Raw genomic sequence first — 16,631 nt, 5'->3', positions numbered from 1 at the left:
TCAACATTTACACAAATTAGGTGCGCAATAAGGTTCAAGAGCTTGAAAAAAATAGTAAGTCATTGTAAATTGAACTTTAAAGAGCCTTATTCGTACTTAAGCCTGAACGACGAAGATTCATATTTTCGATACTTCGTGCCTCTGACTAAGAACAGAGATGATCCCCTGTCAGGTCTTCAGTATAAAACTGTGCAGGTAAGTAGCCACCTGAGAAAGAAACCCATCTACCCCAGTCTCCACGACATTCTGCGGAATTTGGCGGGGCACGCCAACCCGCTATTCGCTTCCTGAGCCGATATGACGAGTGCATAGCGGCGGGCCGGTCGCTGCCGCGCCAGGAATTTCTCAATAATGGCCGGTTCCGCGTGAATGCCGATCCTCCAGCTGGCGCCATTGTCCGAGCTGCGAGGATCAGAGCGGATCGTTGTGGATTACTCCGTATTGCACTCCTCTTAAGCGATATCGAACCCTCCACACCCCTGAGCAAGGCAGAGATCTCTACGCCGTCTTAGGAGATCGACGAAATATTTTTCAGTTACAGTAACGGACATTTAAATGTTCTCCTTTAGGTATGTCATCTCACCGGCGCTAATTTCAGCACATTTTTTATAACAATGAAGCGATTTTATTGCCAATTATCTTCATCCTTATTCATTAAATGTGGCTACCAAAGAAGAAATGCTCGAGTTTTCTTACAAGAAAATAAAATAATTTTATAGATAATGATTTGCTAACTCGCCAGCGAAACTCAGATTAGCATCAAGTCATTGGTGATGGCAACATACTATCAAGTCGTTCATCCGACATCTTAGATTCTAAAAAATAAGGTAATAATCACAATATACTTAAAAATTTTATGTATAATTTTGTTTCAATAATTATTATTTAATACATGTTCGAAGTTTGAAGAACTAAATAACAGTACGCTCTGATGATGGCATAAAGGCGCTGAAACAGTTGGGGCTTCAAAGACAACAGTTGATTTCATAACGGCGTAACTGAATTCCCCTAGTTTATTATGCAGATATGAGTGTTATTAAAGCTTCGAAGCCAAACGATGGCAGCTAGAACATAACGCCTCGTCGTCGACGAGGTCGACGAGGCCATTCGAGACGAAGCGCAAGCTCGAATGGAGCAAAAGAAGAACGAATAAATCCCTCGCTTTTTCAGAAGATGTTCTCAGCATCCTTACTAATTGTTTCAGGGACAACACGGAAAACAGTGTGAATCACATGATAGATATTAGAACTCGAGTACTCCCTAACGTAATTTAGTGGTTTAATCAGTGTGCTACCTCGATCCGTGCATTCGACAGTTAGTTACCGCTCCTGTGTCTCAATGCCTTTCCCATGATCAGTAGAAGGTTATTGAGAAGAAGGAAAATAGACAAAATAGACATACATCGGTGGATAGAACATCTCTCCAAGTTTTAGTCGTATTATAGGTGCTCAGTATTGGCACCAATTGTGAAGCGGTAAGCCGGCCGTGTGCCCGAGCGGTTCTAGGCGCTTCAGTCCGGAAACGCGCGACCGCTACGGTCGCAGGTTCTAATCCTGCCTCGGGCATGGATGTGTGTGATGTCCTTGGGTTGGTTAGGTTTAAGCAGTTGTAGGTTCTAGGGGACTGATGACCTCAGATGTTAAGTCCCAAAGCGCTCAGAGCCATTTGAACCATTTTTTTGTGAAGCGGTAAAACTCACTACGGGCAGAAGAGCGCTTCTGTGTAGTTCGTGGAAGTCACAGATATGTTCATCGGTCTGCCTATCTGCAGGCGTGGACTAGTTCAGGGCGACAATACAGAGCCGATAATTTGTGTACGTGCTATGACACACCTGCGCCGAGAACAGCTACGGCACCGCGTTTATTACGAACCAAAACTTTGCGAGCTGCTCTATCCACGGGTGTGCGTCATTTTCATGTTTGCTATGTAATTTTCGTGCAATATTCTTCTGAAATTTCGGAGGTATTTGTGAGCAACCCTGTGTTTATGATCGATATCGTAGGGCAGCAGCAGTCAATGCTACAAATTAGGAAAGATGAATCGTACATCAAAGGTATACAACAGGTTATCTCTGAATTTCAATTGTCAATATTAGGACGCTATTATAAACGTATGAAAATGAATTTCGAATTATAAAGAGACTACATTAATTTAGTATATAGAGTCCAAATTAATTTTAGGGAACTACTAAAACTTGAAGTCCAAACAAAGACGTTTGGATACATCCCACGACTACGAATATCTAAAGAATTACCAATTTGTATCACCCTACATTATACCTTGCTACCTATAACTGCGCAGTAAGCTACGTGATACACATTCAACAATCTTTTTCTGTAATAGCAGCTCAGAAACAATAGAACAACTGTTAGTATCACTATTAGTGCACGTGGTATCTTCATTCCCATTGATGCTACATTAGTCACAAACAATTGCCTGATTTATAAAAAAGGAGATCCGATACTGTGACATTGCGTGAGTAATTATGTCTTTTTCTTAATTTAGGCTTCTTAAAACGTTATTTTTGTCAGAGGTACCGCTGCGGCGTACCGCTGCGTACAGTCACAAATCAAGCACTCTTCACAACCACGTCTCCCGAAGAAAAAAAAAAAATAATAATAAAGAAAAAAAGTATGAAGAAGTGAACTACATCGAGATATATGTTTGGAATAAGAAGAATATGTATCTTTCCAAATACGTAAGCCTTCCAAAGAGCACTGTGCTGGATCTTGCTACTGCTTTATTTTTCAATCAATTTCTGCCTGTTTTCATGAACTGATAACCATTCAGTTATTTTTTTTATACATTTGCTACGAAAACATGTATGCGGATAGTCATTCTAAGACGGGCAGCGTGTTCCAGGTTCTCTTGCTTTCCTGTACATCATGCTCGTTACTGTTCCTAATATAATGCAATCTTCAGTTGCAGTTACAAATATGGAACCTGCACTTCACTTTTATTCGCATTCTACAGCGGGCGACTACACAGCTCTAGCTCCAGGGTGTCTTTATAATATCTGCAGCATTCAGTGGACAGGAGGCATAGGCGAATTTGAAACTCTGACCTCATACTGTGTGGCTAGTATGCTACAGGATATGTTATATGATATGGATAAGAGTGTTCGCATCCTTCCTGAGGCGTTAGCGCGGCTGATTATCACACGGAGGACACGGCTTCTATTCCCAGTACCGCCAAGGAATATTCCTTGTGGGAGGACGGGAACTAGGTGAACTAGGCCTCGAGATGTCATTTTAGGAGCTGCTTGACCGATTAGTAGCAGCTACAGATCACGAAAACTGGCAACGGCCAGGACAGTTGCGTGCTGACCTCACGTCACTTCATACAGTGTCCTAGGAAGCCAGTGGAACAGGATGACATGGCGGTCGACCGGCGCCCATGGGCACGTCATGGGCTGTGGACGGATTTTACGTTACGGTTACGTATAGTTTAGAGTATTCCACATATCTGGTGCTCTTGGGTGACATAGTTACTGTCTCCACGTACAGAATGCATTCCCAAGTAATGTTCTCCACAGATAGATCTGCCGGTAGGCTGTTGTCTTGATCACAAAGGTGATCGTCGTTTCTGTTGATAAATCAAAGTGCGTAACTTCAGCATGAACTGCAACTAAAATGACGTGGTACTTACAAGGGGAGGAGCACAACTACTAGGCAGGGATCTGGAAGAAAAGTATCCACAGATCTACAGCACGTATAAAAATAGACCTCTATTAACTGTATGAGGTTGGCAGTAAGTTCTGAGAAATTGCTGTATAAATTTTATGCACTAGTGTGTTACTGCTCACAAATAAACTGCTGCTTTACTCCCCATCTCCACTCCAGTTTTTCCCACCACGAATGCAAGTGGAACATACCTGCGTAGCTATATCTCTGTGAAGTATCATACACAGTCGCTACCATCTAAGGCAACATTCTTGCAGTATATGTAGCTACGGTGTTCTCATGTCATTCTCAGGCAAAGAATGATGAGTTGTTTCCATGTGTGGAGAATTCACGATATCATTTTTTCAATTCAGAGCCTCTTCTGGAGCCACAAAAAACGTTAGGTAAAAATTTCTACGTTGAGCAATCTCTACCAGAATTGATACTGCGTTGGTCCTGTTATATTCAGATATGTAAGATCCACAAATAACGGTCTATGCATAATCACGAAACGCAGGACGAAAATATGTTGTCCTCATTAGCTTTACAGAAACGCTATTTCGATGGTACGAGTATATACAGCGTGTTTCAACAGGAAAAGTGAACACTAAATGTCACATGAGATAAATTTTTATTGTTTTCAGAGATACAGCTGATAGGTCAAGAGTCCACTACACGCAACAAGCGGCTACACGGGTAGCAGGGGTTGTGTGGCGTGGGCTGGGCGGTTTTTTAGGTTAGATGGCCTTTGGCAAGTACAGAAAGGGCAACAGCCTCAACGGGTGCAGGGCAAAGTCAGGACATGCGGGGACCAAGCAGCAATCGGTATTGTAATTGTCAACTGTCGAAGCTGCGTTGGTAAAGTACCAGAACTTCAAGCGCTGATAGAAAGCACCAAAGCTGAAATCGTTATAGGTACAGAAAGCTGGCTTAAGCCAGAGATAAATTCTGCCGAAATTTTTACAAAAGTACAGACTAGAAAGGATAGATTGCATGCAACCGGTGGTGGAGTGTTCGTCGCTGTTAGTAGTAGTTTATCCTGTAGTGAAATAGAAGTGGATAGTTCCTGTGAATTATTATGGGTGGAGGCTACACTCAACAACCGAGCTAGGTTAATAATTGGCTCCTTTTACCGACCTCCCGACTCAGGAGCATTAGTGGCAGAACAACTGAGAGAAAATTTGGAATACATTTCACATAAATTTTCTCAGCATGTTATAGTCTTAGGTGGAGATTTCAATTTACCAGATATAGACTGGGACACTCGGATCTTTAGGACGGGTGGTAGGGACAGAGCATCGAGTGACATTATACTGAGTGCACTATCCGAAAATTACCTCGAGCAATTAAACAGAGAACCGACTCGTGGAGATAACATCTTGGACCTACTGATGACAAACAGACCCGAACTTTTCGACTCTGTATGTACAGAACGGGGAATCAGTGATCATAAGGCCGTTGCAGCATCCCTGAATATGGAAGTTAATAGGAATATAAAAAAAGGGAGGAAGGTTTATCTGTTTAGCAAGAGTAATAGAAGGCAGATTTCAGACTACCTAACAGATCAAAACGAAAATTTCTGTTCCGACACTGACAATGTTGAGTGTTTATGGAAAAAGTTCAAGGCAATCGTAAAATGCGTTTTAGACAGGTACGTGCCGAGTAAAACTGTGAGAGACGGGAAAAACCCACCGTGGTACAACAACAAAGTTAGGAAACTACTGCGAAAGCAAAGAGAGCTTCACTCTAAGTTTAAACGCAGCCAAAACCTCTCAGACAAACAGAAGCTAAACGATGTCAAAGTTAGCGTAAGGAGGGTTATGCGTGAAGCGCTCAGTGAATTCGAAAGTAAAATTCTATGTACCGACTTGACAGAAAATCCTAGGAAGTTCTGGTCTTACGTTAAATCAGTAAGTGGCTCGTAACAGCATATCCAGACACTCCGGGATGATGATGGCATTGAAACAGAGGATGGCAAGCGTAAAGCTGAAATACTAAACACCTTTTTCCAAAGCTGTTTCACAGAGGAAGACCGCACTGCAGTTCCTTCTCTAAATCCTCGCACAAACGAAAAAATGGCTGACATCGAAATAAGTGTCCAAGGAATAGAAAAGCAACTGGAATCACTCAACAGAGGAAAGTCCACTGGACCTGACGGGATACCAATTCGATTCTACACAGAGTACGCGAAAGAACCTGCCCCCCTTCTAACAGCCGTGTACCGCAAGTCTGTAGAGGAACGGAAGGTTCCAAATGATTGGAAAATAGCACAGATAGTCCCAGTTGTCAAGAAGGGTCGTCGAGCAGATGCGCAAAACTATAGACCTATATCTCTGACGTCGATCTGTTGTAGAATTTTAGAACATGTTTTTTGCTCGAGTATCATGTCGTTTTTGGAAACCCAGAATCTACTATGTAGGAATCAACATGGATTCCGGAAACAGCGATCGTGTGAGACCCAACTCGCTTTATTTGTTCATGAGACCCAGAAAATACTAGATACAGGCTCCCAGGTAGATGCTATTTTTCTTGACTTCCGGAAGGCGTTCGATACAGTTCCGCACTGTCGTCTGATAAACAAAGTAAGAGCCTACGGAATATCAGACCAGCTGTGTGGCTGGATTGAAGAGTTTTTAGCAAACAGAACACAGCATGTTGTTATCAATGGAGAGACGTCTACAGACGTTAAAGTAACCTCTGGCGTGCCACAGGGGAGTGTTATGGAACCATTGCTTTTCACAATATATATAAATGACTTAGTAGATAGTGTCGGAAGTCCCATGCGGCTTTTCGCGGATGATGCTGTAGTATACAGAGAAGTTGCAGCATTAGAAAATTGTAGCGAAATGCAGGAAGATCTGCAGCATATAGGCACTTGGTGCAGGGAGTGGCAACTGACCCTTAACATAGACAAATGTAATGTATTGCGAATACATAGAAAGAAGGATCCTTTATTGTATGATTATATGATAGCGGAACAAACAGTGGTAGCAGTTACTTCCGTAAAATATCTGGGAATGATTTGAAGTGGAACGATCATATAAAATTAATTGTTGGTAAGGCGGGTACCAGGTTGAGATTCATTGGGAGAATCCTTAGAAAATGTAGTCCATCAACAAAGGAGGTGGCTTACAAAACACTTGTTCGACCTATACTTGAGTATTGCTCATCAGTGTGGGATCCGTACCAGATCAGGTTGACGGAGGAGATAGAGAAGATCCAAAGAAGAGCGGCGCGTTTCGTCACAGGGTTATTTGGTAACCGTGATAGCGTTACGGAGATGTTTAACAAACTCAAGTGGCAAACTCTGCAAGAGAGACGCTCTGCATCGCGGTGTAGCTTGCTCGCCAGGTTTCGAGAGGGTGCGTTTCTGGATGAGGTATCGAATATATTGCTTCCCCCTACTTATACCTCCCGAGGAGATCACGAATGTAAAATTAGAGAGATTAGAGCGCGCACGGAGGCTTTCAGACAGTCGTTCTTCACGCGAACCATACGCGACTGGAACAGGAAAGGGAGGTAATGACAGTGGCACGTAAAGTGCCCTCCGCCACACACCGTTGGGTGGCTTGCGGAGTATAAATGTAGATTTAGATGTAGGTTACAGAGGTAAGTTTTTATTTCACACATTGGTACTCCAGTTGCAATGGTTAATTTATCGATAGCCATATTTGTTCTGTAGTTAAAGTTGTGATGCTGTACTTTATTCTATATAACTTAAGTTTTCAACGGCGATTGTGTCCTGTTGGATATTCCTACTGTCATTTGAGTGTGCTGCACGTATTTACAAATGCTGGGTACGCCGATATCTACGTACGGGTATTGTAATGGAACGATACTGCTGCTTGTAGAAAATACTATAGATAATGTCCTAATCGCAGAGTAACAAATTCATAAGTTTTCACTGAACTGCGTGGTTTTGGAGTAGTAAAAAATTGGAAATTTGTGGTAAGGTCTATGGAACCAAACTGCCGAGGTCAGAGGTTACACACTACTTAAACTAACTTACGCTAGGGACGACACACACATCCATGCCCGAGGGAGAATTCGAACCTCCGACTGGGGAGGGGGAGGGGGGTGGTTGGGGTCTGGAGTAGTGTTCAGCAGTCATGTCTCATGTGGAAATGAATAGTACGTGGATGAAGCTGAGGACGTTATTCAGTGGGTAGAAAATGTCGTTTCAACAAACACAAACAGAATATTTACGAACATAGAAGATTATGGCGGACATCAGGTATTCAAGTCTTCTAGGATTACTTAAAAGGTAGATGTAGTCAGAACATTGGGATATTTATTAATTGCATACCGTCGAGTACTGACAGCAATACGTTTTACTTATGAAGCCACTTTCAATCGTGCCATTGTCAATAACATTCGCAACCGACAACGGTGGTTCGACGAAAAGCCACACGCTTTTGTGGTGACACTTTCAAGAACGTCTCTCTATTAACGTGTGGTGTGTTATGGTAGCCAGTCAGTTGATTGGAACGTATTACAGCTTCGTTGTACAAGGCTCCGTTAGGTAAATGTTCTTGAACTTCCAGCATTATTTGAAATTATTCCTTTGGGTACGGTGGTAGTTATGGTTTTTTAGCATGACGGGAGACTCTGTGCATTCTGGTTGTTACGTAAACCAACATTCCGCGGAAGGCCGGTGGGCAGAAATGGTGACGATCCTTGCCCACCAGGTTCCACTAACCTAACCACTTCAGATATTTGCCTGTGGAGACATCATCAGAAGAGCTACACGTTATGTTGCCAATAAAATTGGAAAATATAGTGAAGTCGGAATTGGAATACATGTATTTTGAACTCCATCATCTGAATTTGCTTAACTGTTTTTGCATTTATATGGGCTACATTCTAAGAATCGTACCTCTGTATTGGACACATGTTACATAGAATAGTTTACTGGAAATAACGGAAACGACAACCTCTTAAAAAGTCACTACTGCTCGTTAAGTACCCAGTTTATTGGCGTAAATGTTTCACATTACAGAGCAAGTGCGGAATTTATTTGCAACACATTGCATTATAATACACAGCTCCAGAGAAGATCAGACAGGCAAAGCGTTGCTTTCTATACCGCAAAAGGGCTATCCACATGTTATTACTACGTCTGCTCTAACACATCCATGCTGTCTTCGGGCTGAATGGAAGATATACATGATATTAGTTGTTAATAAAGTCATGATTAACTAATATAAAGTGCTCAAACACAAATTCCATCACTCAAACGACTAGAAAATCTCTTTTTGGGAAAGATCTCTCTGAATACTCCTTCCATCACAAAAAATTGCTACATACGGCCAGTCACCCGTTTAAAGCTATGTGCTACTGCAATTCTGGACAGTGGACTGTGTCTCCAGTTACGAACAGAAGAATGCAGCTTGCGTACGATATTCAGTCTGGCAACATACCTCGCGAACTGCCATCATGAGTAACTGGAAGTAGTTATCCTCAGTGTAGCGAATCAGCTTAAATCACATAAAAACGCAGGGCCTCCGATCGATATTATATTCCAGGTAGGTTCCTTTCAGAGTAAAGTGATACAATAACTCCATACTTAGCAATTATATACAACCACTCGCTATTCGAGAGATCAGTATCTAAAGTTGCCCAAGCCATGCCAATATCCAAGTAAGGAAATAGGAGTAATGCGCTGCATTACAGCCCAATAGCGCTAATGTCGATTTGCAGTACGATTTTGTAACATATACATAATGTTTTCATTCTTGTCATTCCTTATAAGTTGATGGTTTCCCATATTCGGAACTGCGAATACCTTTCGTCTGGATATCTGTATGGTGCGGAAAGTGGCAACTGACTCTAAACAGTGGAAAACGTGAATTCATCCGCATGAGTAGGCCTACCAAAAGTAATCCGCTAAATTCCGCTTACCCGATGAATGACAAATCTAACCTCTGTAAATTCAACTAAATACTTAGGGATTACAATTACGAATAATTTAAACTGTAAGGGTCACATAGATAATGTTGTGAAGAAAGCGAAGCAAACACCGTGATTTACTGATAAAACATTAAAAAAGTGCAACAGGTGTGCTAAAGAGACTGCCTAGGCTGCGCCTGTTCATCCTCTGCTACAGTATTGCTGTGCCGTATCCTTACCAGACAGGATAGCCAGTAGATGTAGAAAGAGACCAAGGAATGGAAGCTCGTTTTGCATTATCGCTAATTAGGGGAGAGAATGTCAAGGATATGATGCGCGAATTGGTGTGGCAACCTTTAAAACAAAGGCATTTTTGGTTCGGCTTACTTTTTGTTCCGAATGTGAAAATATTTTGTTCGCGTCGACCTGCTTAGGAAATGATGATGATAATAATAAAATAAGATAAATCAGAGCTCGCACCGAGAGCTTTAAATGTTCGTTTCTCCCGTGCTTTCTTGGAGAGTGGAGATGTAGGGAAATAGTTTGAAAGACGGTTCAATGAACCCTCTAGCAGGCACTTAAGCGTGAATTGCGGAGTAATCACATAGAGACAGATGTAGATGAACATCACACTGACGTCATTGTAACATTGAACCACTATTCTTAGATACAAAAGATTGAAGATCGGCCTCATAGTGGTCGTCCGCGATCTACAATAAACGCTGAAGACGCTACTTATGTATCACGGTTCGTCGATACTTCATGAGAAAGGACTTGTGCACTGTCTGTACGTAAGTGACTGTGTCGGCCGTATCGATACAGACACTACGCAACCGTCTCCACGCGATCAATTTGGTCTCTAGCCATCCATTACGAACCAACAACGTGGCGCACAGAGAAGATAGGTACGGGTCCCCGTACCTACCTGGAATTGGACCTGTACCTATGGCATGTGCGTGTTTTTACCAATGAGTGTTGAAGTTGTCTAGTAACAGTCACAGAACCGAGTGGAGTCAACCAGATGTCAATGCACGTCTCAGACGTGAGGTCCCACAGGTTCAGGATAGAGGTAATTCGTCAAGTTCTGGGCTGGTATTATACGAGCATGGACAATGGTCAGGTAGGGACAGTTTTAGAGTATGATTCCCCAGGAGAAACCAACTGCACATAAGAATGTGATATCATCTCCAGGTCCCCGTCTCAATTTGATGCATCAGAAAACCGTCTAACGGAGTGCCAGTGCAGTCTTGTATTCTGAATTCCTCAGAAGGAACACCCGTTATGGAAGGTGAGAGGAACAGGAACTTCTGATTTCTGATATTTTTCTTTAAATTTAGTATAATTAGTTAACCCTTACTGTCATTATGTATTCACTTGTGGTTGATTTTAAAGTGGTAATCTAAATGCGGTTACGGTACTTTACTGTTCATGGAAAATGGTTTCAGTGTTACTAACCGCTGTAGATTACAAACTATGCCTTTTCGTGAATAGGGATACTAAATTAAGTCAGGATAGCGACAGCACGTTTTACTGAGTTATTTTTTACTATCCTCTCGCAGCTGAGGAATGATGAAGATGGTTGGACTGAAGACAATACGCGCTGAGCTACTACTGTCTTGCGCCAAGGGAGGAGCATACGTCATGCTGCAAGATTATTTGGCGTGCCTCATTCACGTCCTCGCCGCCATCTACAAAGTGGTATCGATAATCAGCTGGAGAAGAAGAGTGAACAAACTAGGTTTACCGTCGAACAAGGAACGCAGTTAGTAGAACGGATGCTTACGCTCTCAGCTTGTGGTTTCTGTTAGCATTCTAACATTTCAAGAAAAGCTGCCTTTTGTCTCAGAGGAAAATGGAATCAAACGTAAGTTTTTGAAACAACATCAGACAGCAGGAATTGATTGGCTTATTGCTTTTCGCAAGTGCAATCCTGAAATGACATTTAGGAAAGCTGAAGGTCTCTCTTTGCATTACGCAAGTGACTTAATAAGCATGACCCTGAGCGATATTTTACTTCAGTGGATAAAATCACGGAGTATTGATTGATTATCCACAATTGATTTATAACTGTGACAGATCTGGCTTTCAGATGACTAATAAAGCACACAAGGAAATATTTGCAGTGAGCTGTTGCAATGTTGTCTTTTCGCAGACGTGCTTGTATGAACGCTGTAGGAAATCATTCCACCAGTGGCAACATGAAAAGGCCAAATGTTTTATCTTGAATTTCCTACCAGTTTTCCTAATGGCTCATTGGTAACAATGATGGATTCACTTTGGATAAATGAAGAAGACTTTTTGAAGTGTTTTGATCTTACCTAGCTCATAGCGTTCCTGGAAGATGTCTCTTGCTTCTAGATGAACACCCTTCCCATAAAAGATTAGAGGCATTGGAGTTTTACAATGAAAATGACGTACACAAAATTTGTTTACCTACCCATACAACTCATTCAGCCATTAGATAGATCATTTCTCAGTGGATGAAGTCATAGTATCACACTGAGCTCAATACTTTCATGAGGAACAACCAGGAGGGGAGGGGGGGGGGATCAACAAGGTCACTTTTAGAAGGATACTGAAAGCAGCGACGGCTGCTATTGTTGAGAGTGGGTTAAGATCAACTGTGGTTTACGCACTCAGTGCAGATGTTCCCTCTGAACATGATTTCCTTTTTAGTTGCATGACAACAGAGGAAGCTGCTGAACATGGTGCTGTGACCATGCATAGTCCTCTTCCTACAGCATCAGCAACCGGCACCGAAAACCAGACAGAACCGGCGTCACCTTCAGTACCTTACCGTGAACTTTCTCCACCTACGAAGAAACAAACGGAACGCAATCCATCGAGAAGGAAGCGACAAGCAGTACTCTTCACGTCTCCTGAAAATATTACTGCAGAATCGAGAAAATGTAAAGAACTAAATGGCTGGTGGAGAAATCCTCACAGTCAGAGAAGTAAGATACAATGCATGGATTTTGTTGAGCAAAATACAGTGACCGCGCATCATCAAAGCTGGGAGGCTGGATTTGGTGCCAAATAAGAGGCAGAGGAGTTGTACCACGAAAAGTGTGCAGGGGCTGAGAGAGAGGAGAACTTTTTTATGCCACATGTGTACTTAAAATGATGTTAAGATGTATGGAAGATGTTCTGACACGCCGGCCGCGGTGGTCTCGCGGTTCTAGGCGCGCAGTCCGGAACCGCGCGAGTGCTACGGTCGCAGGTTCGAATCCTGCCTCGGGCATGGATGCGTGTGATGTCCTTAGGTTGGTTAGGTTTAAGTAGTTCTAAGTTCTAGGGGACTGATGACCACAGCTGTTAAGTCCCATAGTGCTCAGAGCCATTTGAACCATTTTTTTGTTCTGACACACTCAGTATACTTCCTTTATAATTACGTACAGTATACGAGAGTTAAAACAAGAAGAAATCTTATCGCGATTCACCTAACGTTTCCGATTCATTCTTACTGGCACATGTAAATAGGAACATGTGGTACTTTGTTGTTGTCTTTAAAATATTCTCTATGCATTTCGATATAAAAGTAGTGTGTCCTATAATTAGTCCCTTAATCAACATTATGTAAAGAATGAATTAGAACGTTTACATTTTCTACTAATATTAAAATCAGTATTTAAATTTTCAGATATTTATCCCGTTTCACCCGACCTTTCCCTGCGAATGTGGGTCGCAAATCATTGCCATCGAGGTTAGCGACAGACGCATATTTCTGGAGCTAGGCTCATCTTTCAAGACGATAATGCAAGAGCACACCGCGTCACCTCATGAACACTTTCACTACGTGGCAAGAAGGAACCGAATTAAGTGAGGTGCAATATCGGCTGTCATGATTCTGACTGATTTTAAGTGTTACCAGTTAAAAATTGATCTGGATCGTAGCAGAAATTTTATTCACACACTGGATATCCTCAAGAGTGATTTTGTCAGTGTGTAGTACAAACATGAACGTCGAAGTCTCAGCCACCTTGTGGATTCCGTACTAAGGAGCACTGAAGATTGTTAGACAGCATGGATGGAGCAACATAATATTGACTGCAAAACTTCAACAAATTTTTATTCCACAGAGGTGGAAAAATGTGAGCTTCAAACAGTCTCCCCCCCCCCCCTCCTTTTTTTGGTTGTTGTTCTGTTCACATTTCATAATTTCTATGAGGCTTATTCTTATAGTTCTCTGTTTCTCATGAATCTAAGCTGTCAGACATTTGCAGATAGGTGACGTAAAACAGATTTAAACAATTTATTTAGGCACCATTTTCTTACTTTTTCCAGGTGTTAGACTTAACACTTTCTCGATACTTTTTAAATGATTATTATTAACAGTTCACAAGAAATATAAAAAAGAGTTCTATTTACTCAACAAACCGTTTATAATACACGAGTTCACAAGTTTCAAGAATTGTGGCCAGGGTAGTATTTACTGTTTAATGCCATATAGGCACTGGGACTCAACTCGTCGGACGGAATATTCGCAGTTATAAACGTTTCATTATTCTAAAATGAGACGAAACAAATTAATCTTGTCACATAGGCATCTATTCCTATTTATTTAAGATTTCTAGTAGAATATCTTATAGGAACGTAATTCAGAATGAGCTTCTTGTCGTAAATGATTCACTCGCGTTTGCTTTAGATACTACTAAACGTCATACAGGCCATAAATAAACAACAGATGTTTCTTTTAAAATGTATTACACTTAACGTTGTATCGGATTGCTCAGTACAATCATTGTGGTACTGTATTTCATACTTCGCACTGCATCAACTGTGTAGTATTCAAAATTACATCCCTCTGCTACGTCTAAATCGATTGATTCGTTCTTTTAGTTTTCACTTTCTTTTCCTCCAAACATCCACAGTTATCTGAGCTGTGTACTTTTAATCCACGCTGTTTGTAGCCCAGGAAAATCCTAAAATTCTGCCAGTCCATACACATTTGTGGACGACCAAAATGACTAGATTATTCCGTTTGTCAGAATCAGTCTTTACCTGTCTGGGAAACGATATTCTTAAATGATATATTGGTCCGTACATTATGCAGGGAATAGTTCAACGCAGCTGCTGTCTCAATATACAAGTGTCCCAATGTCGCGCCACGGTGGATCAGGCCTTGTCTTGCCCTCATATTGGTCTTTCCTCTCTTCTTTCCTTATCATTTCATCCACCTTCTCTTTCTTAACATTATTTCTTGACGTAAAGAAATAAAAAATAGGGTTTAGCTTCAGGTCAATGTTCAGCTCCTTACAGATGATTCTTGACATTGAGATCATTTGTACCATATCATATGGCTAAATACAGCCACATTATCATAACAAAATGAATAATTATGAATTTTCAGATCTTCGTAGCTGTTTTACTAGCAGATTGACTTCCCACAAGATTCCGAACTGTAAGCTCAGACTAAGAAAGCAGGATTACGTCACAAAAATCGAAATTCCTGTATATAGTACTTGAGTGGCACATTCATAAAGCAAGAGCAAAGTTTGGACAATTCTACGAAAGGAAGCGCTAAGATGCTGTAATCGGACCGATTAATCCAGACCTGAAAGAGCAGTTTAAGTCACTGACAGTCAAAAACGGAACCAAGAAATCCATTTCTGTCTTAAGACTGTGTTTATGAGCATGAAAGACGTCGACACACCGGAAGGTAACTGAGCTAATGTACTTTTCGGTGTGTTATTTTGGTTATTTTGGTTCAGCAATTCTTCACCTCACACCGCAAGACGTTCCACGGTCTGTAAAAATGGCCTGAAGTTGTGTAACATCTATGGCGATATCCCATAGCACTAAGAACTCGCATTATTTCAGTCCTCAGTGCCATATAGCCTAAGCTGCAATTACATTGTTAACAAACGAATGGTTGAAGTATGATGTGATTCCTCTTCCGCTAAAGTAATTTCTGCAACCACCAGAACTTGACAAGTGCTATGATTTCCAAGTCAGTACGTCTATTGTCTGATCTTTAAACGTAGATAACTAAACTGCTTGATGAGTAAATACGGCAACCAAACACATAAAATAGTTATTAAAGCAATTAACGTATCCGGGGTATAACAATCGTCTTGCAATTGTCTGAATTCCCAGTTGTACTACGAATTTACGTGCTCTGACTTCAGGAGAAATCCATTCAACAGGCTTATTCTGTGGCAGACTAAGGAAAACCTGACAGCAGCTATAAAGTATTAAGCCGGTAATGACATCACATTATTTGTACATATATTATTTTATTTACAACAATAACGAACTTAATCATATGCGTTACGTTTGAAATTACATATCAACTATCGTAGAACAGTGGAATGAATTCAAATGATAAATCGATAGTTTAACCATGCGTTCTATTAGTTAATACAAAAGCAATGAGCTCCATGTATATCTTTGACCTTCATTTGGAGTAGAAATTCAGATTCTTGGTAGTACTAGAACAAATAAAGAAAATATGATTCTATGTACTGTATCTTACACAGTCTACGACTGCGAGGTGTAGGTGAGACATTAAGTATTCGTTGAAATTTGTTGGACAAAATTTTAGTTATTTGGAAACCTACGTGTGTTGCACAGGCGCAAACATTCGACTATCGTCGGCATGGCCATCCTCAGCGACTTGACTCCGACAGACAAGTTCTAAAAGACAGCGAAGTTATGTTTCAACAAATCCCCTAATGCGAAAGAGCAACGTCCAACTTTAGCTGCGGCGCAGTGTGTGAGGGAACGGCTGGCGGCAGGAGCGGGCGCTCACCTGGCGGATAGCGAGCAGCGTCAGCCGAGTGGCGATCGGGGGCGTCGCATGCGGCGGCGGAGGCGGCGTCGGCCCCGGCGTCGCGGCCAGTGTGGGCTCCCGCGGCAACACTGGCGTCGCGACGCCACACCGCGCGGCCCGCGGCCGGCGCGCCGCGTGCGCAGCAGTGCGCAAGCGCCGTCACGTGACCCGCCACCGTCGATAGCAGGCGCCGGCGCCGTCGTCGCTGCTGCCGCCGTCTCTGACGGGGACGTCACCTCCGTTTACGCTCATACAAGCTCACGCGTCCGCCCGAGAAGAGTCGAGAGGGCTCCAACATATTTTTACTT

General features: G+C 42.0%; 1 protein-coding gene across 1 annotated transcript in view; it reads right to left on the bottom strand.

Moving 5' to 3' along the window:
• The window catches only part of LOC124594131 (CCN family member 4), a 372,584-nt gene extending 356,182 nt beyond the window's left edge, over positions 1-16,402 (bottom strand). Inside the window, exon 1 of the mRNA XM_047132491.1 lies at positions 16,303-16,402. The gene's annotated coding sequence lies outside the window, so the exon portion shown is untranslated. The remainder of the gene's footprint in view (positions 1-16,302) is intronic.
• Positions 16,403-16,631: the final 229 nt, after the last annotated feature.

This window comes from Schistocerca americana, chromosome 1 (assembly GCF_021461395.2).
Source record: "Schistocerca americana isolate TAMUIC-IGC-003095 chromosome 1, iqSchAmer2.1, whole genome shotgun sequence".
Classification (NCBI taxonomy): Eukaryota; Metazoa; Arthropoda; class Insecta; order Orthoptera; family Acrididae; genus Schistocerca; species Schistocerca americana.
The sequence above is the reverse complement of the archived record's forward strand: the minus strand, read 5'-3'. Positions and strand labels throughout refer to the sequence as shown.